At 32.8% G+C, this 26,903-nt stretch overlaps 1 long non-coding RNA gene across 2 annotated transcripts in view; it reads right to left on the bottom strand.

Moving 5' to 3' along the window:
- The window catches only part of LOC118152971 (uncharacterized), a 281,809-nt gene that overhangs the window by 238,540 nt on the left and 16,366 nt on the right, over positions 1-26,903 (bottom strand). For both annotated transcript variants that reach the window (XR_004742062.2, XR_004742065.3), the window contains exon 2: positions 23,670-23,756. This is a non-coding gene — a long non-coding RNA (uncharacterized LOC118152971). The remainder of the gene's footprint in view (positions 1-23,669; positions 23,757-26,903) is intronic.

Below are 26,903 nucleotides of genomic sequence, written 5' to 3'. Positions count from 1 at the left end.
CTCTAATAAAAATACAAAATAAAAATTAGCTGGGCATGGTGGCACGTGCCTGTAATGCCAGCTACTCAGGAGGCTGAAGCAGGAGAATTGCTTGAACCCAGGAGGCGGAGGCTGCGGTGAGCCGAGATCGCGCCATTGCACTCCAGCCGGGGTAACAAGAGCGAAACTCCGTCTCAAAAAAAAAAAAAAAAGTTTTTGAGATGTGTTTACTTACCACAGGATTTCCCTCAGAATCAGAGAAAGTATAGTTGTTTTTCATGTGGAATTTTAGATTTTATTTCCATTTGATGGTTGGCTAGTACTGTTTGATTAGGACAGACGTATCTTACCTGAGACAAAACACAGCTCATCCTACTGAATCTTTGTGAAAGCAAAAGTCCTAAGCTTTGAGGAGAACTAATAAATATGTTTGATTATTATTAATGGTCATACATAAAAGGAAGCTGACCATCTTCAGCAGATGCTGATATGTGTAAACATACTCAAAGGATGTCTTTATCATATTGTTATAGCATGCTATATGTTAGAAGCTCGATTAAATCAGATCTCTATGAAAATTAAAAATAGTTTTGAATAGATAAAAAGGGATTAGAAATTTCAGACATTAGTAAAAAAAATCTACTAATAGCAACTTATTTCTATCTCCTAGTTTCTGTAAGTTAATCCGTTTTATATACAATTAGAGTTTGAAAATGTAGGCACAAGCTCATGGCAATTACTAATTCCCCTCTCATAGTCTGTCAATAAACATCTATGTCTCCATTGTTTCAAGGCCTTGACCAAGAATTACCAACAAGGCACCTCAAGACTAAGACTGACTGTAGAGTTGGAGCAGAATATTCTCAAAGTTGGCAGGTATATAAATTTGCCTCAAGACAAAATGAAGTTAGAATGGCGATCATTAAAAAATCTGGAGACAGCAGATGCTGGAGAGGATGTGGAGAAATAGGAACACTTTTACACTGCTGGTGGGAGTGTAAATTAGTTCAACCATTGTGGAAGACAGTGTGGCAATTCCTCAAGGCCTTAGAAATAGAAATTCCATTTGACCCAGCAATCCCATTACTGGGTATATATCCTAAGGACTATAAAGCGTTCTACTATAAGAACACATGCACACGAATGTTCATTGCAGCACTGTTTACAATAGCAAAGACCTGGAACCAACCCAAATACCCATCGATGATAGACTGGACTGGGAAAATGTGGCACATATACACCATGGAATATTATGCAGCAATCAGAAATGATGAGTTCGTGTCCTTTGTAGGGACATGGATGAATCTGGAGAACATCATTCTCAGCAAACTGACACAAGAACAGAAAATGAAATACCGCATGTTCTCACTCATATGCGGGTGACGAACAATGAGAACACATGGACACAGGGAGGGGAAGACTACACACTGGGGTCTGTTGGGGGGAATAGGGGAGGGACAGCGGTGGGGGGGAGTTGGGGAGGGATAGCATGAGGAGAAATGCCAAATGTGGGTGAAGGGGAGGAAGGCAGCAAATCACACTGCCACGTGTGTACCTATGCAACTATCTTGCATGTTCTGCACATGTACCCCGAAACCTAAAATGCAATAAAAAAAAATTTTTAAAAGACAAAATGAAAAATCACCATACGTGTTCATTATTTTAAAAATATAATTTGCTTTAATATAGCCTGGAAACTATGCCAATTAAAGGATGATTCTGATCCAACAATTTTTTGTTGGATTTAGGAATTTGCATTTTTAAACAGCATTTAAATCCAGGTGGGCCTAACCTTTGTAAGAAAAATTGAATCTTGTTTTTAAATTTGGATACATATTCGACTCATCTGAGGTACATAAAAAATGCAAATGCTAACCCATTCTCAGAAATGTAATTTTATTATTCTGTTGGAAGACTAAGCTACAGTACATTTTAAATATGCTGTAGGGGAACCTAAAGTGCTGTTTGAAGAATTTGATGCTTTCTTAACCAGCAAATGCTGCACCTACCCTTGTTTTGTAGCTCTCGGATAGCACTTTCAGCCCTTATAGATTTGTGTTGTTATCTCATTTTCTTTGAAAGACATGCTTATAAATCACACACATTGACATGTAAAGGTACTTTTAAATAAATCAGAAAAATTGGGTTGTATTCAGAGTTCTGCACTTCATAGAAGTCAGCCTTTCAGTGTCTCATGTTCTTCATAGGTAAAAAAGTTTGCAGCAGGATGAAATGGTTCCTTGGAAAAAAATAAGTCTGTAATAAAAGGCCATTAAACCAATTGAGTTGTCTTTATCCTTGAAACATATCATTATCTCCTTATTATATTAAATGTATAGATAGTGCCAAATGACTATTGTTAAAAATCAAATTACATCTCTATCATTCAAGGAAGTAAAATTTTAACAAACATTTTAAATATCCTTCCCTGGAGTCTCAGTATCCACATTTATCTTTTTATAAAAGAACTTGGCTCATATGCTTTATGCAGTTTCCTAAAGTGGATGAATGCTAAAGGATAATTGAAGCTAGGAATTACAAAAGCTAATATTACACATCTAGAATCAGATAAAAGCATAACGAAATTTACAAGGAAGCATTGGTTTAAATATGTTCTAACTTGGAATACTTCTATAATTTAAAATACCTTCCTTTATATCATCCAAATTTTTAGGCTTGTTGTGATAAATAATTATATTTCAGGAGTATAATTGTTATTATAAGTATTTATTCAACCAAACCATCAGGCAAGTCTTTTCAAAAGTACTTCTCAAGTTCTGTTTTTGATGATTTCTCTTTGAAAGTTAAGGAATACTGAAAACATATCAACACATTTGAAGAGAGCAAAAGAATACCTCTTCAGCAGCAGCTCAAAGAGAATGGTGTGACCTGTTGTTATATTTAGATATAACAAGAAACAGAAGCAATACAGCAAGTTAGACTCAACCCAGGCTACTAGTGGAACAAACAAGTCAGGAGGGAGTTGGGATGTTAGCAGAGAAAGCAGACTAGAAATCTTTATTAGGAAAAGAGCAGCATTAACTTATTCCTTGATTTTCTTTTTAAAGGTTCTGGAATGGAAGAAACAGAATCATCAAGTTTACAATAATCGAAGAACAATCTACAAAATTTAACCTAAGAAAACAGTGAACTTATACCAGCAAAATGAGACATGAGTTTAATAGTTGTCTGTGCATTTTCTATTGTATATTGGGGTAGAGAACTATGGTTTTATTCATGTTTGAGAGAAAAAAATAAGGTCATCATATCTTTATTTTTCTCCCTCCCTCTCCTTTCCTTTCCTTCCTTCCTTTCTTTTTCTTTCTCCCTTCCTTCCCTTCCTCCCTCTCTCCCTTCTCTCTCCTTCCTTCCTTTCTTTTTTTCTTCTTTATTTCTTTTTCTTTTTCTTTCATTTCCCTCCCTCCCTCCCCTCTCCTTTCCCCCTCTTTCTTTTCTTTTCTTCCTTTCTCTTTCTCCCTTTCTTCCCTCCTTCCTTCCTTTCCTCCAACCCTTCTTTCTCCCTTTCTCTCTCTCTCTCCTCTCTCTGTCTCTCTCTCTTTCTCTGCTATATTTTGGCCTGATTTCCTATGACCCTAGGCTTCTCTGACTCATGCAGTTTATTTCCTCCATGTGTTAGAACTTACCCTGAAATTACTCATAAACACATAATAACAAAATACCCTTAATAAAAATCAATTGAAGAAAAAAAGTGTTTACTTTCACAAATAATTGATTTTATTAGTTTGTGAATATTGTTAACGGAATTGTAGGTTGGCATTTGAGGAATTCATGTCATATCATATGAAGCAAAAATAACAACAGAACAAGCCAAAACAAAAGTAAAAAGTAAAACATTGTCTGTCTTCCCCAATAATGCTGACAATGATGACTGATATGGTTTGGCTGTGTCCCCACTCAAATCTCATCTTGAACAGTAGTTCTCATAATCCCCACATACCATGGGGGGTACCTGGTAGGAGGTAACTGAATCATGGAGGCAGTTACCTTCAGGCTCTTCTTGTGATACTGAATAAGTTCTAACAATATCTGATGGTTTTATAAAGGGCTTTACACTCATTTTGCTCTGCACTTCTCCTTGCTGCTATGTGAAGAAGGAAGTGTTTGCTGCCTCTTCCACCATGATTTAAGTTTCCTGAGGCTTCCAAGCCCTGCAGAATGGTGAGTCAAATTTTAATATGCAGGATTTTAAGATTAATTAATTGAATATCTTAAATAGGATTTTTTTCCCTCTAAAATCCCAGTGTTTGTTAATCAAGTCCACATTCACAAAGAAAATTACTGTGGTAAGGTCATTCTATGTCCTATTCTTAAACATTCAAGTAGAAAATTTTTGATATATATATATATTAGAAATCAACAATGGAAGGGATCAAAATCATGATTAGTACTGAACTCTATATATATACTGATTTTTCTTATACACATACCTACAATAAAGTTTAATTGACACTTAGGCAGAATAAGAGATTAACAACAATAATTTATAATAAAATAAAACAATCACAAGAACACACTGTAATAAAAGTAATGTGAATGTGTTTTCTCTCTCTCTCTCTCTCTGAAAATCATATTATCAGACTAGAAAAGTGGAAAACATAACCACAGATGAAGAAACTACTGTACCATATAATCCAGCAATTCTATAGGGTATAGTATAATTATATATATTTATATATATTTATATATATATACATAATTATATATATAAATATATATAAAAACTATATATATAACTATATATAAATATATATATTTAAAGAAAATTAAATCAGTATGTCATAGAGATATCTCCACTCCTGTGTTCATTACAGAACTATTAACAATAGCCAAGATGTGAAAACAACGTAAGTGTCCATAGAGGGATAAATGAATTGTTTTAAATGTAGTATATAGACACAATGTAATACTATTTTGCCCTAAAAAAGAAGAGATGCCTGTCATTTCCACCAACATAAATGAAACTGGAGGAATTTGTGCTATGTAAAATAAGCTAACGAGTCAAATATATAAAAGTAGAAATAGAATGGTGGTTTTCAGGGTCAGTAGTGGGTATTGGAATATTGGGGAAATGCTGATTAGGGAAAACTAAATTGATATTAGATAGGAGGAATAAGTTTAAGTGAACTATTATAAAACATACTATATACAGTTAATAACCCTGTATTGTATATTTTAAAATTGTTAGTATATTAAATTTTAAATATTCTCCCCATAAAAATAGTAATAAGTATGTGAGGTAATGCATACATTAATTAGCTAGGTTTAGCCATCTCAGTGTATACATATTTAATAACATCATGTTATATAGAAAAAAATATATAATTTCCCTTTGCCAATTAAAAAATAAATAAAAGAAACCTGAAAAGGGACAAACTAAACACAAAATTATTAAAAGTAAAAAAAATACAAATAAGAGTAAAAATTAATAAAGTAGAAAACAGAAAATATACAGAGAAACAATGAATGCAAATGCAGTTCTTAAAATGATTTTTAGAAAACAGGTAAATCTTCAGCTAAACTGACCATGCAGAAAAAGAAAGAAGACAAAGAAAGACAACAAAAATTAACCAAAATCAGAAATGTAAGAGGAGACATACAGAAATTAAAAGGCTAACAAAGGAACATTGTTAATTACTGGTTTCATCCATTAATACAGTACAAATAGTTAAATGTCAAAAATTAAGATTAGTATAATACCTATAATGTATATATAAATTATTATGTTTTGTTAGACATTTTATTTGTTTTGTTGACAGCATACACTTTGGTTTTTGCCATTTTTCTATGTTGGTCTCATGTATATGTGTAGGTATTGCTATATTATTTCTATGGAGCATAGTATCTGTATGGATGTACATATAAAAGTTTATACATGACCATATTTTACAGAAGTAAACTCTTGGTAATTTGTTACAACATTTTTTCTCAAACTGATTATTATTGACTCTATACAAACATTTGGGTTTTATTAGACAAACATATTTTCAGGATTTATTTGTATTCCATTTTACCAATCTTCTGTTTAAAATATCTGTATTTTATGTTAGATACCAAAGACTTTCCTAGATCACATTTGAAAGTATACATTATTGCTTTTAATATTAATATGCTTGTATTTAACGTGTTACATCTTTACTACTTTTGGAATTTACAGACATGCTAAGATTTTCAAGATTTACTGCTTTGCTTTTGGTTTTTATGCCTTGCTTGTCCCTTTCCGCTGTCTCTTGCTTTTTTTATTCCCAGTGTAATTTATTGATTGGCTTCTGGTCAATTCACTTTTCTGCCTATTCTAGTAAAGTACTTAAATTAGTCAAATCATTAAATATACCTGGGTAGGCAAATATAATACATCTAAAATGCAAACTTATAATGTTTAGACACAATGAACAAAAATAGATAGACTGATTCCCTCCTTAAATGCTTCTTTAATTTATTCTTTGATCAAAATTATGTTCCCGCATCTCAGATGTTTCTCAATTCCCTAGGTTTTTTAAGAAATTAACATATATGTATATAGATATTACATATGCAGATTGATATATTTTCTCATAAGACATAATCTTTCTTATTTTTAAGACCAACTGATGCATAATTAAAACTCACCATTAGGAAAATTATTATAAATTTACTAATCTAAACATAATTAAAGTCATTATGAATGTTAACAGTATCCTATGTCATGTAATGAGAAACAATTTTGGTTTTCCTTTCCATTTGGTGACTAATGCCAATAATTCACTTAGTTTTAATTTGTACAGCTTTTCCCATTTGGCCTTGACATTTTTAGTTACTAATTAGGAATTAATGTAAGGTGTGTGGGGAATTAATAAGGACTTTTATAATGTTGATGAATACATATTTGCTAGGGAATTAGCTAATATTATTCTAGCCATAGTGTGAATACAATCTGCATAATGCACAAATTGCCCTTATGTTGACACAGTATTGATATTTGTTTCCACTGTTTCTCTAAAACCCAGTGAATTTGTGTTATCCAAGATAATTTATTTTCAAGTTAAACACAATACCATATTTCAGAAATTAAATCAATGGGTGAGCATCCCTGTTCAGGTATTTCTTCAGATAGCAATTTTTAAAATGTTTTTGTGGGAAACTAGTAGGTGTATATATTTTGGGGGTACATGAGATGTTTTGATACTGGCATGCAATATGAAATAAGAACATCAGAGAGAATGGGATATCCATTCCCTCAAGCATTTATTCTTTGATTACAGATGGCAATATGTTAAAGAATGGAATCAAAATTTTTAGAGTACAGTATATTTTTCAAAATAGCATTTTATGACTAATCTAGTCCGCACAAATATTAGCCTATCACCTTTAAACATACAGCCTCTAATCAGCTATCTTTTTAGCATAAATGTGATTTTCTTCTATTTTAATATATAAATTTATTTTTCTGAAAACACAACCTTATGTTACTACTTTATTTTACAATTAAGAAATACAAAAATTGTTCATGTTTTAATGAAATTTCTGAATACTTATGAGTAATTTGATAGTGATTTAATAAAGCTTAAAAAAAGCCATTTCATATTTGCATTTATACATTTATTAATTCTTACAAATTTAAATACAGTGCTGTTTTATTGCTCTTATAAAGTTTTAGATCACAAAAGATCATCTACATAAAAGGAAAGAAATGTATATATATTAAATTACATATTACTGTCCATGTTGATTTGGAAACAGAAAATGAAGCATGAGAGTATGTCTCAGAATAAGATTTGGATTTGTCATAATGGTGACTGGTATGCTTTAACGCACAAAATCTAACTCCTACTTATGGAGAATTAGAGCAACCATACAAGATTTAATTATTTTTATCATAATATTATTTTAGCGAAACTTGTTCACCTGATAAAATGGATAATTATCATATAAGTTTGGATATATTAATGCATATACAAAGGTTTGTGTTTTATATCAGTTTACATACATAAATCAATATATTAGAATATTTCCATGTGAGTGCCTATGTCTGTTTGTGTGCGTGTGTGTGTGGTGTGCAAACTTATATTTGTATTAGCCAGCTATAGTCATCTGTGAAGCCACTCAGAAGACATATTAAATATTCCTTAATAAATAGATCTGAGAAATCCTTCAAAATTATTTTAAAAGGATTATATACACCTTCAAATATATATACCTATGTATACTTTCAAAATTATTTTAAAAAAGTAAGGATCTACTGAAAATTATTCCAATTAGAACAGTATTCTCTTTTGCTTACTTACATTTAGAATGATGCAAACTATTATTAACAGTAGCCATTTTATTAAGTACCATATGATCTTGTACATAAGATATTATGCACAGTGACTCTTGTGTTATACTATAAAGAAGGTTATTGAGTTTGCATATTGAATGTTACAATGCTTGTGCCTTTGGCATTTGGAATTTCTTATCACACTAAACTCAAAGTTTTAAGATCACTACACTTTGAAAACCATATAAGATTTTTTTTTTTAAAGCAAATGCAGTAGGTACAGTGAAACACTGATAATCTCAGTACAAATGTCATCAGGCAAAAAAATATAGAGCAAATGATATATCAACAAATCCACTAAAAAAGAGTTTCTTTTAAAAAAATCAGGTAAACAGTTATAAGCTAGGGAGAAACAGCCTCTAAAAAACAGAGATACATTCTGAGAGAACAAAGACAAGAGAGAGATTACTTTTAACAGAGAAAGGTTCCACCAGGGATTTCACTCTGGTTCACTTATGCAAATAAAGAATGCAAACTTGTTTAATTTTTGGTTAATGCTTGCTGAATTCTGATTAGTCAAAACTTGCTAATTACTGAGTGGTTGATTCACGTCAAAGTCTATTGGCTAATTCAGGGACATAAAGAGAAAAGGACAATTATCAAAATCCCCAAGGTAACAAAGTGTGGGGGTTTTCCAGAAATGTAGAGTAGTGTGTAACCTCTAGTCAGCAAATGATTGCTTTGCTCATTTAGGCCCAGTTATCCACTTAGGATCTATCTTCAAAAATCGGCTCTTGGAGGGTTCAAGAGACAACAATTAAATCTAGAAAGAAATTAAAACTGTCCAGGGATATATAATGATCATGCCATAGTGTTAATTTTTTTGTTTGTTTGTGTAGACATGATTATTAGAAGGGTCTCTTTTACTTTTCAGAGTATGCTAGTTTGAAAGTATGCTAGTTCTGTGATTCTCCTAAATACTCCATGAACTCAAAGTAACTGAGACAGGCCTCAGCCAATTTAGAAAGTTTATTTTACCAAGGTTAATGATGTGCCTGTAATACAACCTCAGAAGGTCCTGATGACATGTGCTGAAGGCGGTCATGGTACAGCTTGTTTTTACACATTTAAGGAGACAGGAGACATCAATCAATATGTATAAAAAGTACACTGCTTTGGTCCAGTAGAGTGGGACAACTCAAACTGGGGGCTTCTAGGTTAGATGTAGATAAGAGACAAAAGATTGTATTCTTTTGAGTTCTTAATCACAATTTAATGTGAATACACAATTTAGTGTGGCTCAGGGAGTCTGCATTTTTATATAAGCCATAGTGCAGAGGAAGCAATCAGATATAGCACTTGTCTCAGGTGAGCCTCAGAGGGATGAATTTGAGTTCTGTCTGTCCGTTGTCCAAAAGGAATTTCCTTTTGGGTGAGTTGTAAGGCAGGTATGTAGCTTCTTACCTTTGTAGCTATCTTGTTTAGGAGTAAAATGGGCAGCTGGTTTGCCAGCCCATTTTACTCCTAAACAAGATAGTTGCCAGCTAGACTTTTCCCTTGGTTTAGTGATTTGGGGGTCCCAAGATTTATTTTCCTTTCATAGCTGTTATCATCAATTACTGAAAAATAAAAGAAATAGTAGTTAGCCTCATAATGTACTATGTCTACTGTTCTAGTATTCAGACATTTATTTCAGAGATTAGGTATTTCTGTATTTACTTAGAGAGTCATTTTCATTCTAAAAGTATAACTTTTTTCTTCTTATTTGAAGGATTTATACAAAAGGAGACTATGGTAGGAGAGACAAGAGTTGGATAAAATCAGTATGTGAAAATGACCTCTGGTTAAAATGAATGTGGGAAATATTTTTAAAAATCATTTTGATAAACTTTAAATTCACCTTTATAACCAGTAAAATTGAAGAGTCCACAAGTGGGTTACAAAGATTTCCAAAAAATGTTTAAGGAGTGACTAGAACTTATTTTGTATTATGTGGAGTATATTTAACATTGTTAGGGAAAAGAAAAAAATCTAGAGCATGCATCTTTCCTCAGGGATTTAGTAGTAAACATTATCTTATTAGAAATGTGTTTGATAAAAAAATAACATATAGATGGAAATATAAAGCCAGATGGAATTAAAATTAAACATTGTAGAGTATAAGAGATTTGTATATATCCATAGCCTTCTGAGAAAAGAGGAATTAATACAATTAGGTGTAAAGATTGCCTCCAAACAGGAGAGAGCATTCCTACTGTGACATGGAGGAAAGGATAAGAGAATAGGCATGGTTATATAAATTGTGTAACTGCAACACAGTGAGTTTTAGGAAATTATGTAGGTAGTTTTCCATTTTGTCTAGGAAATGAGAAGCCATGCATGCTTTTTTTGAAAGGATATAAGTTTAAAAAGATAGTAGCAAAAACAGGAATAATTGTTCAAGCATATGAAGGAAAACTGGCAATTGAGAACAAGTAAACCAATTAATGGGTGGATTAAAAGAACCTTTTATGTTGGTTTTAGATAATGACAGTAAATGCTGGCATGCTTTGGGGCTGACAACATAGAATTGATTATTTTCCTAAAAGCAGAAATTATTTTTCTTGATTAATCAATAAAATCTCATGCTCCTGATGTAATATGTGAATAAATTTTATATCCATCTGTGTGAAATGGTAATAGTTAAAAAGTTGTAAAAGCATCAATATATTTTTAAAATATATTTCTCTTTTTGTCATGTTGGAATAGTCCTATATAATACTTGCAGATTTTTAATATAGATATTAATTATTTGGCATAAAGATCTGAGGAAAACGTTTAGTTATTTTTAAAAAATTATTTGCTGTTAGAATATAACATATTAAATTCAATATAAACTGCATCTGTCTTTAAATATAGCTTTTTTATTTGAAAGCTTTTTATTTACTGCTATCATTTTGTATGAGGAGAGGAGGTGCATTAATTGAAGAGCAAATCCTTTTGTTCTGTCCATTTCATGTTCATCGAAATCTCAACCTGTGGATTACAATTTTCCCCTCCCTGAGAATATGTTTTTTTGTAACACATAAAAAGAAATAAAAATGAAATTCAAAACGTCTAGTTATTTAAAAACCAAAAAGAAACAGTTTGCTTTAGTTCAAAATATATGTGTTTTCCTTGAGTGAAAAAATTGGGGCAATTAATTTTGGTTGTTTCCGTTACCTAAAACAAATCAATCAACCAGTGATGATATCATCAGGTACATCAAAGGTTTTAAAGAAAACACAGTAAGCAAGACTTAATTATTGCACTCACACACAGGGGGTGCACTCCAAAAGCCTAAACTGTAAGGCAGATTAATTTTGTTTCCCTGTAACAATTGCTATAGCAACAAAATTAAATTGTATGTGAGGAAAAAATCTACAAACTTTTAAGGCAAACAGTTAATACACTGTATTTGCAGTTTTTAGCATGAAAGAAGGATAGCCACCCAAAGTGTTGCATGGGGAGTTCCACAACAGGTCTAGTTTCTAATTGTTTTAAAAGGAGAGAATCTTGGTAATACCTTTGTAAATGTGCACCATGTAAGTCATTGCTGGGGATAGTATGTCTTCGGCCTAACAGAGTACAATAAAACATTCTCCACAGAGTTAATGAGATTTTGTAGACAGGATTTTTAAAGTAAGGAATTCTCCTCTTATAAAAAGCTTACTCTAGCAAAATAGAGTAATTCAAATTTTATTTTTTATTTTATAATGATTTTTGGCTTTTATAATTTTTATGTATGCAATATATAAAATTAATTGAAACAAGAATGTCTGTTATATGATTCATTTTATGGGATGCAGAATTATACATAAGAATAATAGACTATTGTAATATGACACAATAGAAATTCTCTAATTAGCATATTTGTGGAGATTAAAAATTAGTATTATTGCCATTTTATGTAATATAGTATTTCTAATTTCTCTTACTTTTATACATAATAGTTAAAATGATAAATATATAATTTTTACATTGATACAGTTTAAGGAGAAAAATCCAATTTTGTAGTAATAAGCAGTCTTCGTGAGTGTCTGTGCTTTTGGGTCAAAACTGATGGGCTTTGGAAAGCAACTGTATTTGGATAATACAGCTTCTCTCTTAATGAAGGCTTTTTTCACTGAACATAAATGGCTGCACCTAGACAAGGTTCTTATAAAATATAAATAAATAAAAATTTTGCATGTAGTATTTCATTAGATAATTGATACAATTTTTAAATAATTGCCTGTGATTTTTTATAGGTAGACAGATCTGACTTTTTCAACATTTACATATTTCTTTCTTTCTTCCTACAGACTGCAAATTTTCTTTCTTTGAGATAACATTCACATTGTATAGCACATACCTAGTATGAATTAAATTCATTCCATCTCAGATCTAAGGGGGGCCCTTATTAGCCTACAGTAATAAATATTAATCTACAATTCTTGTCACCCAAGCAATCCACAGTTTGTTCATTAACAGATAAAAAGTCTGTATCTATCTGATGCTATTTCAGCAAATACCAGGACTTTCGGTGTTTGTTATTTTTTTAAATCACTGATTGGACAAAATTATTGTCCCTCATACCCACCCATTTTCATGGATGAGCCAAGAAATAATGCCACTGTCTTGGTTACACCATGTAATAAGTATGGGCTCTCTACTAAATATAGCTGTCATATATACAAAGTGCAGATAGAAAATAGTAACAGCCTGGGAAATGAAAGCATTGAATCATTCAGAACATTTCAGAAGGCTCGAAAGTTTTAAGTTTTTCAAATATCTTAGTTCTACATGTTTTAGTAGCATATGCCATTAAATTCTACTTATTTAATGGCATTTGAGTTAGGTTTTGTGTTATTTAAAAGGTATAATCCTCACTACTATATAACTCTTCTTAAGTATTGATGAAATTCTCCAATTTAAACTTAAAAAAAACCCTTAGACTATTTGTATACCGTACATCATCCTGACATGCTATAGACAAATAAACCAAGGATACATAAAATTGAACACTTAACTAACACTTAACACTTACTTATTTCAATATGACTACCATCTGAGAATATGTTTAGATTATAACAAAGTTAGATTATTTTATTTAAAGAAATTGTAGGCACAAAGCATTTTACTTATTGCAAATTGGTACAGCCACTCAGTAATTCTACTATTGGCAAGAGTATTAACACATTTAAATGTATGCTTTAATTTATTTATAAAATCAGCTTGTCAATAAAATTACATTAGATAAATGCCAAACTACACCCCCCTTAAATTTTGCCACTCTCAGAGAAACACGCTATTAATAATCTTATAAAAAAGAACCAGATGTTCAAAAATGGACATATGAATTGCTACTGGTAGTAGAGCTTATTATATACAGGTAGTTTTAGGCTCTGTGACTATGAGTAAAATAGATTGTATGTAGTTTTTGTCTTATTGGAACTCACTAGCCACTAATAATTCAGGTATTTAAAAATCAACAAATTGCATGTAATTATGTAATGTCATAGTCCTTTAAAGAAGAGACTGGCAAGATAAAGAACATAATTAGTTGTTTCTCTGGAAGACAGGAGTGAAGGCTTTTTCCTGAACATATTACTTAGGCAGCGATCTGTGCGGCAAATACTCATTAGAGTCATAGGGTAGGTGTGGAGGAGTGTAACAGGCAGATCAACATTGTAGGGACACTTGGCTTAACAAAGAGAGAGTAAGAGCTTCCCTTAATCAGGAAAATGAAAGAAAGTAATTAAAGGGAGAGCCTACTAAGTAGCTGCCAAGAGAGTTGCACAAAATGAGACGTGAGAAGTGGGCAGGAGACAGATCATATAAAAGCTCACAGCTTCCTTCATTGTTTTTTCATTTCCTTACAAATCCACTATAAATTTATTGAAAAACTTTAAGCAATTGAGTGCTGAGAGACAAGAAAAACATTAAGCCATTCATCAGCCTATTGGTTAATAAATAGACTTAAAGAGATTAGCAGATAAAGCAAAAATATAATAATAATAATCCCAAACTAAAAGCAAACAAAAACATGTTAAAAGGTTTCTTACAAGGTATTAGTCAAGTGCCATAGCTCATTAGGACTAAAATAGGTACTAGCAGTTGAACCAGTTGAACAGCAATTAAGTGATATGTGTGTGTGTGTGTGTGTGTGTGTGTGTTTTGAAAATGCAGCTAATGTGATGTGGTGATTGGTTCACTTTTAGAGAAGAGAGATTAGAAGATGAAATTACTGTTTCTGCAATATAACTTTGGGTAGTAGATAGTGTTCTTTTCTGAATGAGAGAAGAGAGGAGCAAGTTCATAAATGGGGAGTATAGATTGAAAACTGGGATTTCATATTTTATACTTTAATGATTATGAGACACCTCAGTCCCATAACACCCAGAGATGTGAAACAGGTAATTTGCTATTAAGGTATGGAATTTAGAAGCTATATCTAGGAGGAATTTGGAGATTGACAACCTTTAGATTACTTAGGTAATAAAATCACATTACTACTTGACATTATAGTTAATATTATTTTTCTAATTAACATATCATACAATTTATGATATAATTTTATAAATTTTACATATGTGTAATTTCATTAAAGACTACCATAATCAAGATACAGAAAGAACAGTTTCCTCATCAGAAAGGCTCTTTCTTGTTATCCCTTAGTAGTCACACACTTGTCCTATTTCTAATTCCTGACAGGCACTGGTCTACTCTGTCACTATAGTTTTCTCTGTTTGAGAAAGTCATATAAATGACATATGAATCACAATAAGTAACCTTTTGAAATTAGCTTCTTTTACTTAGCCTTTAAGGTCCATCCAAGCTGTTGTCTACATCAACAAAACTTGTCTTTGTCAAGTGTCTTGGTGCATCTAAACCTAAATATACTTTTTCTGACTCTATTACTTCATTGTATGAATTCACTGCAATTTATTTATCCACTTACCTACCATCTGAGGGACACATGTTTCCAACTTTTCAGTCTTGTAAATAAAACTTCTGAAAACATTTGTGTCCATTTTTCTGTTAACACAACTTTTCACTTCTCTAGGGTCAGTCTGACAAGTAGAATTGCTGAGTCACATGATATGTGTATGTACAACTTGACAAACCATTTTCCTGAGTGGTTGTAAATGTTGCCATCCAGTAAGTTTCATTTCCTTGGCATCCTCACTAGCACTTGATATTATCACAGTTCTTATTTTAAGCCCTTCTAATAACTATGTCGTAGAATTGTGCTGTGAATTTACTTCCCTAATGGAGAAATGCATTTCTTTGTCTTCCACATAGACACACACCTTCTTTGGTTAAGGTCTGTTCAAGTGCTCCACTCTTCCCAGCTTTTTCCTATTGTATTGTTTGTTCTTTGCCATTTATTTTTGAGTCATCTTAATTTTTGGCAGTTGTAAGTCCTTTTTCAGATATTTACCCAGTCTAAAGCTTGTGTCTTCATTCTTTTATAGATTGTTCACATAAAAAACTTTTAAATTTTTTATGAACTTTAATTTATATATTTTTCATGATTTGTCTATTGGTGTCATGTTTATGAATTCTCTGCCCAATCTCTGATTGCAAAAAATGTCTCCTATGACTGTTTTCTAACATTTTTATAATTTTGTTTTTATCTTTATGTTAATTATTTTTGTGGTTGATTTTTGTAAAAAGGAGGAGAGTGCTATTAGTTTCAAATACATACACATTGATCTATGTGTCTTTCCCTTCATCAGTACCCTGCTCTCTTGTTTAGTGTAATATTATATTGTGTTATAAATACAAATAGTTATAAATTCTTGTATTTTAAAACTATTTGCTATTTTAGTATCTCTGCTTTTCTATTAAATAAGTTAGAATCAGCTTGCCTGTACTTACAATATAATCCTGCTTGGATTTTAGTTGATATTGTGTTTAAGTCTGTAGACCAATTTGAGAAGATTGACTTATATACTATGTTGAATATTTGAATCAATATTCTCAGACTCTCTACTAATTTATACCTATTATTTTTAAAATTTACTTAAGTATATTTAACATGAAAACTTTTAACTATTTAAGCTAGCTCAAATGGTATTTTTAGGCTGGATTCTCATTGGTCACTGCTAATATATAGGAATAGTTGTATGTTGCATTGTTGAACTGCTTTTCTACAAATTTAGTGAACCTATTAGTTCTGGAAGTTTCTTTGTATATTTCCAGTATTTTCTTTGTACATAATGTTTTCTATAAAGACAAACAGTTTTTTTATTCCTTTCCAGTTCTTACCCACTTCACTTATTTTTTTGATACACTTGCAGTTTCAGTATATCAGTATAACATTGAATAGTACTGACATGAGTAATTGGTTCCTTTAATCTTAGTCATCAAATACATTTACATACAGTTGTAACATTCCTCTAATCTCTTTTTTTAAAGATGAGGTCTCACTATGTTGCCCAGGCTGAAATGCAGTGGCTCTTCACAGGAACAATCCCACTACTGATCATCATGAGAGTTTTAACTTGTTCTGCTTTCATTCTGAGCCTTCACTCCTCCTTAGGCAACCTGGTGGTATATTAATGTCAAATTTAATGCAGACATCAGATCATCAGAGAGCATTACAGGCCAGAAATCCTGGACTCAAGCAATTCTCCTGCTTCAGTCTCCCAAATAGCTAGGATTACAGGCATGTGGGGCCAGTCCCGATTCCTTACCGGGAAGTGATCGGGAGTTAACTCTTGTGTTATCTGTAGTGACATCCCCACTATCATTCTTGATATTGGTTATGTGTATATTTATTTTTCAGTGAGTCTTTGTAGAAGTTTATGTATTTTATTTATAAAATAAGCATTCAGTTTCATTCATTTTTCTCTATTGCTTTCTGTTTCCAGTTTCATCAATTTCCATGTCTTGTTTGTCTTCCTCCTTTTTTCTCCTCTTTTGGTATTTCTTTAGACTGAATATAACATCACTCTTATGGGATCTTTTATCTCTTCTTCAATAATGATTTAATGGTGTATATTTTCCTCAAAATCATAGTTTAGCAGCATTCTACAATTTGATATGTTAGGCTTTTATTTTCATCCAAATCAAAGTATTTTCTAATTTGCCTTAAAATGTTCCTTTTTGAACTGTTAATAATTTAGAAGTGTGTCATATCATTCCAAGTAATCAGTTTATTTTTTTTTCTTTTCTGAATTTCATTTATGCATCTGTTTGTGTCTCTCACCAAATTTAGGATGTTCTTAGCCCTTAATTTCTTAGCTTTTTTTTGCACATTTCTTTCTTCTTTCCTTCTTGGAGTTCAGTGACACTAATGTTAGATATTTTGTTATTGCCCCACATGCCTCTAATACACTAAGTATTTATTTTTTCAAACTTTTTTCTCTCTACTTATTACATTTTTTTCTTTAATACTTTAAAGCAACTGACTCTTCCCTAACTACCTCAATTCTGTGTTACAAATTCTGTTAGATATTTTTATACTTATTGTATTTTCAGTTCTATTTTACACATATATATTTGTTTGCTGAGATTATTTTTCTCTGTATTTATTTGAAGAGTCCTATCCAGTAATATTAGGACATTTTTATAAATAGCTATATTTAAACTATTTGTAAAATTCTGACATTAGTTTCATCTTGTCATTCACAACTGCTGATTGTCTTTTGGGATATTTGTAAAGATTTTCTTGGTTCTGGTTTTGGCATGCACTTTTGGCTTTACCATGTGCATTTAGAATATTGTGATATTAGGTTTTGATTCCTGCTTAGTTTCTACTGAAAATGTTAATATTTTTGTTTTATCAGGCAGTCTACCATGGTTGAATTTAGCTGTTTAGCTGGCACTTTTTTTTTTTGGAGATGGAGTCTCACTCTGTTGCCCAGGCTGGAGTGTGATGGCATGATCTCTGATCACTGCAACCTCTGTCTCCCAGGTTCAAGTAATTCTCCTGCCTCAGCATCCTGAGTAGCTGGGATTACAGGCACCCGCCACTATGCTCAGCTAATTTTTATTTATTTATTTTTATTTTTAGTAGAGATGGGATTTCACCATGTTGGCAAGGCTGCTCTCAAACTCCTGGCCTCAATTGATCTGCCCATCTCAGTCTCCCAAAGTGCTGAGATTACAAGCGTGAGCCACCACACAGAGGCAAAGCTGGCACTTTCTTTTCAGGGTTTCTGAGGTTTGTTTTTGATACTTTGAAGTGCTATTCTGACCTATTCCACATGTGCATCAGTCAGTAGCTACTTTGGAGACGGAGCAGTGGTTTTTGTCTCTTAGTTTAGTATTTAAAGTATTTCTGTGCTTTTTTAGAAGTATATTTACATCTCCTCCATTTGGAGTGAATCCAAGAGTTAATTTTCCCTAGGTCTTCTCACTCCGTCATCTCCCTGATACTATTTAAATCCCTTTTTAGGTCGTTCGACTAGAAATGTGTGACCCTATTCAGCCTCTCCGCAACTATCACACAATTTTCATCATACTTTCATCTGGAACAAATGGCAGGACGACAGAGAAAAACTTCAATAGGCTTTGTACTAACAGGCAATACAATTTTTTCAATTCAGGAGGATTTCCCCTGTAACTCACAGTTTTCCGTTGTAAGGTTTCTTATTGCCACTTTCACCACTGCCAGGGGAATCCTTTCCTCTACCATGGGCCTGAACCAGAGGTTTCTCCTGGCACTCTCTCTGTCCAATACCAAGATTTTGGATTGCCTTGAGATCATGTTGAGGAATGCTGGTGAGGGTGGTTGGCTGCGGAGGAAACTCACTGCTATATAGTGATATTTCTTTTGTTTGTTTTCTTCTTTGTTTTCTTACTTTGTTTTCACTCTTGTTGCCTAGGGTGGAGCGCAATGGCACAACCTCAGCTCACTGCAACCTCCACCTCCCGGGTTCAAGAGATTCTCCTGCCTCAGCCTCCCAAGTAGCTGAGATTTCAGTCATGTGCCACCATGTCTGGCTAATTTTGTATTTTTAGTAGAGATGGGGTTTCTCCATGTTGGTCAGGTTGGTCTTGAAGTCCCAACCTCAGGTGATCCACCCACCTCTGCCTCCCAAATTGCTGGGAACACAAGCATGAGCCACTGTGCCCGGCCCACAGTGATATTTCAAATTCAGATCTTTTCAACCACCCTACTACTCTGATTTTCAGTCCTTACATAGCTCCCCAACGTGTTGTGTTTAGGATTTTTATCTGCATTCATTGGGAGAGAAAGTATGTACTGTGTTTACTTGATCTTGAAGGTTTCCTAACTTAGATCCTACCTAATTAGTATATTTTTATAGCGTCACTATGCATGCTAGTTTGGTACAGGAGTCTCTGTGTCTGGGACTAAAACAAATCAGCCTTAACTATAACTTTGCAGACCCATGGACTTATTGTACATATTCTACATTATACAAAGCCCTAAAGATAATTGAGTACTTGTTTTTGTGGAAATATAGACTGAATGGGGGTCTGAACAATGCAGCACCCAGACTCACTCAGGTATGTCCTAGCATAATCAATTAGAAATTATTTGGAAATGAGTTTTTAATAGCAGCTATTTCTAATCCTGAATATATGCACTGCCTAAGGGTTTATCCTGAACATAATTCTCCAAATAAATTTCAACCTTAACATCCTGAAGTTCATGGAAAACACAGCCAGCTGGGCAAGAGTATAGGCTAACAAAATGCCCCTGTAATGCTCAATTTATGAAAGGCATAGTGGTAATAGCAGGAATAAACGGCTTAGGAACCATTCTAAAATGTTTGAATAGCTAGAATTCTCCAAAGTGGAAATTTAAACTTAAAATTGTACTAAAATACTATACTAATAATATATTTTTAAAAGAAATGATGAGAGCTATGTTTGTCATAATATAACCACATCCCTAAGGCAGTAAAAAATACTAAACTTAAGCAAGTATCTATAATTCCCATGAGTAGTTATTATCTTATGACAACTATGCACTAGATTCACTTTGCTTCTGTAATAGATGTCTATATTATGATAGAAAATGTAGCATAATTTTCTAGAAGATAAAATCAGTTTGACAGCAGTCTCAGTTTGTTTCACATGAAATAATCTAACATGTAAAATATTTTCTAGCCAACTAGGGTACTGCTTTTAACTTTTCTCATTTATAAGTCAGCATCACTTTGGAGACACAAAAACCTGCTACTGGGCTTAATTCACGGGGCCCTGTGAACTATCAACCCAGAGTTGACAAGACACTCATGTTAATGCTTTATGATATATGTCATTTCACAAAATTGTATAGTACAATGTGAAGCTAGAATAAGCAAAGCATCACTTAATTATTTGTCTTTGGAGAATAAAATAGGTGTTTCATCCTAAAGGTCATACAATTTTGCTTTCATAGTAATATTCTGTAAAGTTTTTCATTATTTTTGGATTATGTGAGGATTCCTATTTCTAAATTCTAATTTATTTTATAAAGTTTGAGGGGATATGTATTTGGTTTAGGAAAACTGATATGGCTTTAGGTATTTCAAACTGCCAGGGATATAATATAGGGAATTACAGTCTTAAAATAATGTCAGAAATGTTGGGGTAAGAAGGTCAAGGAATCCATAACCACTGTTCAAGTAATCAGGAAGTGCAGATATCACCAGGAGCCATTGAATAAGATGAGCCGCCTGCAGTCTCCAGCTGGGGGATTTAAAGAAGATTCCCATAAGCTACCAGCAAACCTCACATCTGTCATCTGTCAAAGCCAATGTGCTTACTCACTAGGCTGCAGGGGGCAAACCTGGCTTCTATTTCACTTTCCAATTCTTTTTTTTTTTTTTTTGTGGTTGTCTGTTTTAGACAGTTTGCTATATGAATATTATTATTATTTTTAAATGTTGGATTATAACAACTATCAATATGTCACAGAGTTTGTAAACACACATTTGGGGAATGATGCATTTTCCATATACCATGGTTTATTTCTCCCTACTATTATTTTGTTTTCTTTTTATTGCATTTTAGGTTTTGGGGTACATGTGCAGAACATGCAAGATAGTTGCATAGGTACACACGTGGCAGTGTGATTTGCTGCCTTCCTCCCCTTCACCCACATTTGGCATTTCTCCCCAGGCTATCCCTCCCCAGGTACCCCCCCACTGTCCCTCCCCTATTCCCCCCAATAGACCCCCGTGTGTAGTGCTCCCTTCCCTGTGTCCATGTGTTCTCATTGTTCATCAACCGCCTATGAGTGAGAATATGCAGTATTTCATTTTCTGTTCTTGTGTCAGTTTGCTGAGAATGATGTTCTCCAGATTCATCCATGTCCCTACAAAGGACATGAACTCATCGTTTTTGATTGCTGTATAATATTCCATGGTGTATATGTGCCACATTTTCACTTTCCAATTCTTTACACAAGTGTCATTTAACGGCAGAATTTAAACTGGAAACTTTCAGGCAAAAGAGCTTTCCAGCCCCTGTCATATAGTCAAATGCTTATAAAGGAGGAAATTGTCATGAGTACCAACAGGCAATAACCTGTCACTCAGCATTTCTAAACACCCTTCCACTCATAATTAAACGTAAAAGATTAGCCCTGCTCCAAATCTTTGCTTGCTGTACTAGTTTTCAGGGGATCCTGTAACAAAGTGTCAAAAACTGGGTTGCTTAAACAACAGAAATTTCTTGTTTCATAGCTCTGGAGGCTAAAATTTCAAGATCAAGGCTAGGCACAGTTGTTTCCTTCTGACAGATATGAGAGAGAATTTGCTCCATGCCTCTCCCTATGGTCTTCATATAAATAAAGCTTTTGTAAGTCAACAGAAGAAAGGGTTGTCAGAGCACTTTCACAAAGGACACACATCTATGTCCAATGTCAATGTCTTTTTCAGTGAGACAAAACCATCTACAATGAAAGCCATCTACAATAAGTCCCTGCCACCTATGTGACTGTTCCCCTGAGAAACGATGCCATTTTGGACATTATTTGATGTCCAGATTGATCTCTGCTTTTGGATATTGGGGTCACTTCAGCCTTTGAGAGGAAAAATGTATTTAGTTGAATCTATACAAAGACTTCCACTCCTAACCACATATTGACTTTCGTTCATGAGTTTATTGAGCATATGCTAGGGTACTGAGAAAGATGCTAACTGCCTTCCACAGAATGTCATCTTTCTCACCTGATTAGCAATGGCCTCATCACTGTCGAGTGAACATTTAGATGGGACATTAATCATTTACACAGTTCACTTACCAAGATGCATGTTTATGCAATCCTCTAGTTTTGTTTTCTCTAAACTTCCGGTCATTTAGCCAAATTATTAGCCATGACAAATGAAGCAATGTTGAGCTACCTACTTGAATGCTTCCTCATTAGGAAAAATGGACATCAGATATACATTTTAGAATTTCTGCTTTAGAAGGGTTCACTTTCTCACTTTCTATTACACTAGATCAAAGACTTTCTAGATTAATGCAGCAGTTCACTTCTAGATGCTAACAGTTTAAGTGGATTCCAAAGAATTACTGAAATCCCTGAAAATAGGGCTCTTTTCTTTGTTATTTCTTTTCCCAATTTTGTTGTTGCAGTTGTTCTAGTGGTAAACTTTATGCTAATAATATAAAGCAAATCAAATCTATATTATAATAAGACCAGTTATTTCTATATTATATGCTGCCACATGTGACTGCTTCCCTGAGAAGGTATAAAATATATTCATATTCATAGATATATCTTGTCAATTTAATTTTTATATATAAAAGTAAATTTAATCTTATTTAAGATTTTTCTCTATTTCTTAAGATGTGGTTTTTTTTTAGACTTTCATTTTAGTTTCAGGGATACATGTGTAGGTTTGTTATATAGGTAAATTGTATGTTGCAGAGATTTGGTCTATAAATTATTTAATAACACAGGTGATAACTATAGTACCCAATAAATAGTTTTCGATCTTCACCTTCTACCACCCTCTACTTTCTGGTAGGACCCAGTATATATTGTTCCCTCTTTTGTGTCCATGAGTACTCAGTGTTTAGCTCCTACATATAAGTTAGAATATGCAGTGTTTGGTTTTCTGTCCCTGCATTCTATGAGTCATTTTTGGAGAAATAATTACTGTCTTTTCCTTTTCTTCTCTTCCCTTCTACCATCTTAATCACAAGCAAAATTTTAAACCTGTTCTATGTAAATTAAAAAAGAACAGTAACAACAATTAAATTTTAATACTTGATTTATCAGCTTTCAATATTATTTTTTTATACCTGGCTATTACCTTTACACAACCAATAAACTTATTCTGATAGCACATTTTCCCATGTTCCCTTTTGCATGACACCAAAATTGATTTCTACATTGCCAATGCATATAAAACTTAAATATTATTTTGTAATATGTATCAATGTCTTTTTTCTTATTTCAACAAGTAAATAAAATGTAAATTTACTCAAAATATTAAGTAAATAAATTCAATGCTCTCACCTTGGCCCTGGGATAAGATTTCTCCAATGAGTTCTTGTTTGTCTGAAGTTTATTCTGTAGTACAAGATTGGCAACATCTTTCTGTAACTTGACAGGAAATATTTTAAACTTTGTGGTTTATATGTTACTATTGCAGACGCTTAATACTGACATTGTAGTGCTTAAGAAACCATAGAAAATACATAAATGAATAAAAGTGCTGTGTTCCCCAAAAATATTTATATAAAAAAAATACAACAAGGCAAAAAGGTGAGCCATTCTGGACCCACTGGCCTTAGTTTACCTATACCTACACATTCATCAAGCTAAGTTAATAAAAAAATATGTTCATGTATATTTGTAACTATTTGTTCAAGACATTTATTCTTGAAATCAAGCTTAGCTGAATATTGGTTTGCTTACACTGGATATCTTTGAAAATCTTAAAATAATATTGCATACTATTTCCCCAAAGTTAAATTTTAGTGTTGATAAGATCTGATGTCTATGTGAATGTTTCTTTTGAAATTGCATTGAACTCTTTGCCTGAAAGCATAATATAAATTTCTTTATTAATATCCAAATTATGTCTCTTCTAAGATGTAATTTGAATTTGCTTGTCCTCAGCTAGATTTTTGTAGGCATACATTTTGTTCTTTCTATGTGCTCATGCAAGTATTTTTTTTTAATTTAAGACTTAAAGTTATAATTTTAAATATGTATTCCACTAAAATTTTTTGGATACAAATTAAAATATATTGGGAAAAATATATATGCTGAATTTTGTTTGTCTTCTTGGTTTTTAACTTTCTTTTGATCTTTAAAAAAACTTTATTTCTGTTTGTGTTAACACTTTTACCCTTTCTGTCATCTCTTCCCTTAAATGCACACTCCATTGTCATTGCTTACTTGTTATTCCTCCTCCCTTATATTTTAACACACTTAAAAAATCTTAGAATAGTTACAAATGTATAGAAAAATTGCATCGTACAGACACTTCCCATGTACCCCCACAACAGTTCCTTAATAATAATACTTTACATTTGTATAGCATATTTGCCACAATTAATGAACCAATGTTGATACATTATTAACTAAAGTTTATACTTTATTCAGATTTCCTTGGTTTTTACCTAATTTCCTTTATCTATTTTGGGATTCCATCTAAGATACCACGTTATTCTTAGGCTTCATATCTCCTTAAACTACACTTGGCTCTGATAGTTCCTTAGATATTTTGATGACCTTAATTGCTTTAAGGAGCATTGTCACAGACTGTCCCTAAATTGCTATTTTTTTATGATTAGACAGGGATTATAGGTTTGGGAGAAATATCACAGATATGAAAAAACATTTTCATCACATCACATCAAAAGTATGTATTATCAACATCATGTATCAGTCTCAATGTTCACTTTCATCCTGTATTACATAGTGCTTGTTAGATTTCTCCACTGTAAAGTTACTTCTTTTCTTCCTTTTTATACTATGCTCCTTGGAAGGAAGTCACTATGAGCAAGTCACACTTAAGGAATGGGAAATTATGCTATCACACCTCAGGGTCAGAGTATCTACAAAAATTATTCAGAATTCTGCCAGGGTCACTTGTTTATCCTGACAAATATATTTATTTATTCAAGCATTTATTTGCATAATAATGGATTTATTGACATTTACTTACTACTTTGGGTTATCATCTAACAATACTTTGTTAGGTTCAAATTATTTCAGCTTTGAGTATTGGCTACTTTTTCAGTTGGCTTCTGAGTCCCTTTGGCATGATCTGTAATTGTGTGTGGGTGTGTGTGCCCCCACATGCACGTGTGTGCATGTTATTACTTGTTGATATTTTCAGATGTTCTAGGCTCATTTTACATATTTCCTGTACAAGCTCTGGAATCAGTCACTTTGTTTCTCCAAAAAGAACTGGTTTCTTTTATTGCAGAATGGCATTAGAAACCAGACCTGAGCTCTAGATATGCTTGTTGCTGCTGGGGTGTCCTTGCTTCTCAGAAAACAGTGCAAGGCAATGTAATTGTTTACATGTTTTTGTTTATATACACATATCTGTAATTATTTTATATATATCTTTGTGTATATTAATATAAAAGAGATTATACTGATTATAATCATAAAAGAGATTATATTGTCTTCAACTCTAATCCGTATCACAGCGATCATTCTAGTTTATCTCTTCGTGTTTGCCTCTAATTTTCCACTCCAGTGAGAAACCTGGCTTCTCATCTACTGTTTATTATATAATTGCTCTGTTCTAGTATGGATATACAGTGGTTTCAAAATTTTTAACCCACCCCTCATATAAGACAACTTTATTGACTATAAAACATTGCAGTGGAGTAATGGTAAGGAAATCAAGCAACCTTAAATATCTCAGCTCTATAAGAACATATTCTATTGCAGAAGACCTTCCTATGAAGATGTGGAATGAAATACAGGACACTGAACTAATACTTGGACTTTGACATGCATTTCTGTAAGAATTTTCTCTGCAGTGCAAGTTATCAAACTAAAGCTACTCTATTTTCCAAATGTGTTCCAACAGAAATCCTTCATAACTCCTAGTATGGTATCTTAATAAAGAAGAAAGTGCTTTAAACAAAAAAACACTGTTGATATACATTTCCTTTGTCTTTAGTGTTAAGGACTTAAAAATTTCAGTCACACCACCTGCCTTTTCTTAAGTGATATTGTATCAAAATTTATAGTATAGACCCTTTGGTTAGATTCAGAAATTAAGCTTAAAATTATTCTTTTTTTTTTTTTTTTTTTTTTGAGACGGAGTTTCGCTCTTGTTACCCAGGCTGGAGTGCAATGGCGCGATCTCGGCTCACCGCAACCTCCGCCTCCTGGGTTCAGGCAATTCTCCTGCCTCAGCCTCCCAAGTAGCTGGGATTACAGGCATATGCCACTATGCCCAGCTAATTTTTTGTATTTTTAGTAGAGACGGGGTTTCACCGTGTTGACCAGGATGGTCTCGATCTCTTGACCTCGTGATCCATCCGCCTCGGCCTCCCAAAGTGCTGCGATTACAGGCATGAGCCACTGCGCCCGGCACAAATTATTATTTTTAATAAAGTTAATTCTCTTTTAAAAACATATGTTCAGATTTATATTTCATACTCTTTTATTTTATTGATAGCAAATGTTACCACTTATTGCCTCGATTTATTATGTTCTTTCCTGGCTTTCATCATCACTGCATTTTCCTATAAAAATTTTACACTGTTAGTTTGT

The sequence above is a fragment of the Callithrix jacchus genome, chromosome 1 (assembly GCF_049354715.1).
Source record: "Callithrix jacchus isolate 240 chromosome 1, calJac240_pri, whole genome shotgun sequence".
Lineage (NCBI taxonomy): Eukaryota > Metazoa > Chordata > Mammalia > Primates > Cebidae > Callithrix > Callithrix jacchus.
The sequence above is the reverse complement of the archived record's forward strand: the minus strand, read 5'-3'. Positions and strand labels throughout refer to the sequence as shown.